The sequence below is a fragment of the Pistacia vera genome, unplaced genomic scaffold (assembly GCF_008641045.1).
Source record: "Pistacia vera cultivar Batoury unplaced genomic scaffold, PisVer_v2 Contig104, whole genome shotgun sequence".
Lineage (NCBI taxonomy): Eukaryota > Viridiplantae > Streptophyta > Magnoliopsida > Sapindales > Anacardiaceae > Pistacia > Pistacia vera.
Window position 1 is genome coordinate 1950011 of NW_022195071.1, and position 1967 is coordinate 1951977.

Genomic DNA, 1967 nt, shown 5'->3' on the forward strand with positions numbered 1-1967 from the left:
CAAAGGGCAATGCCAAACAACCAAATAAGGGTGAACAACCAACAAGGAGAGCAAAGGGTGACAAAATTGGAGGACATGTTTGGGAAGTTTATGAAAGAGACCATGGGTTTTATGAATGAGACGAGAACGAATTTCAGAAATCAGGGGGTGTCCATTCGAAACTTGGAGGTACAAGTGGGTCAGTTGGCTGACAAGTTGAATGAGAGACCACAGGGCTCACTACCGAGCAACATAGTGACTAACCCACTTGAGCAAGCAAATGCAATAACTTTGAGAAGTGGGATAGTTTTGAACAAGGTGGAGCAAGTAGGGAACGAAGAAAAGCCACCAATTGAAAAGGAAGAATTTGATGAGGAAGTAGATGAAGAGATCATTACTGAAGAGAAACAATCTATTTCTAGGGAGGAAGAACAGAAATGGGAAGTGAGGCAAAGACAAAGGAAAGAGAAATTGCTATTTCCTGAGATACCACCAGAATTGGCACATCACACTCCACCTATGTCGTTTCCTCAAAGACTGAAGAAAAAGAATCAGGATAAGCAGTTTTCCAAATTCATTGAAATATTTAGAAAATTGCATATTAACATTCCTTTTGCAGATACATTGCAACAGATGCCGAGCTATGCGAAATTTCTTAAGGAGATTTTATCAAACAAAAGAAAGTTAGAGGATGATGAAACAGTGATGCTTACGGAGTAGTGCAGCACCATTCTCCAGAAGAAGCTACCCCCGAAACTCAAAGATCCAAGGAGTTTTACTATTCCTTGCATTATAAGAGAGATTACTTTTGATCGAGTTTTATGTGATTTAGGTGCTAGCATCAATTTAATGCCTTTTTCTGTTTTCAGGAGATTGGTAATTGGTGAAGTGAAGCCAACGACCATGTCGTTGCAACTTGCATATAGGTCCATAAAACATCCACGGGGTATAGTTGAAGATGTGTTGGTGAAGGTGGACAAGATCATCTTTTTGATAGATTTTGTTGTATTGGACATGGAGGAGGATAAGGAAATGCCTCTTATTTTGGGCTGACCATTTCTGGCCACAGGAAGAGCACTCATTGATGTGCAAGAAGGAAAGTTACTATTGAGGGTTCAGGATGAAATAGTAATGTTCAATGTGTTTAAGGCTATGAAGTTTCCATCTAAGACAGATTCATGCTTTAGTGTTGATGTGGTGGATAAACTAGTAGCAAAGACCATTGAAGAGAACACTCTATAACTACCTCTAGAAGCATGTATCGCTCAATCAAGAACACTAGAGGTAAAGGAATCAGTAAAGAATGAATGTGCTAGATTGTTGGAAGCACTTTAGCCGATTTATGAGAACCAAGATCTTGAATTTGAGGAATTTGATTTTGAGAAAGAGAAGGCAAAGGAAAGAAATGAGGAACCTCCACAGCTTGAATTGAAACCCTTACCTTCCGACCTTAAATACATGTATCTTGGGGAATCGGAAACATTCCCAGTAATCATCAGTTCAAAGTTGAGCAACTTGGAAGAAGAGCGATTGATTCGGGTTTTGAGAGAACATCGATCAGCAATTGGATGGACTATTTCAGATATTAGAGGCATCTCTCCATCTTTTTGCATGCATAAGATACTCATGGAGGATGATATCAAGCCTAGAGTTTAACCACAATGAAGATTGAACCCTATAATGAAGGAAGTGGTGAAACTTCTAGATGCGGGAATAATTTATCCCATTTCTGATAGTCCATGGGTGAGCCCGGTGCAAGTGGTTCCAAAGAAGAGAGGTATCATAGTGATTAAGAATGAGAGCAATGAATTGATACAAACGAGGACGGTCACGGGCTGGAGAGTGTGCATTGATTTTTGAAAATTAAATGAAGCAACAAGGAAGGATCATTTGTCAATTCCTTTCATCGATCAGATGTTGGAGAGGTTGGCAGGGCATGCTTACTACTGTTTCCTAGATGGTTATTCAGGATACAATCAGATTGCCAT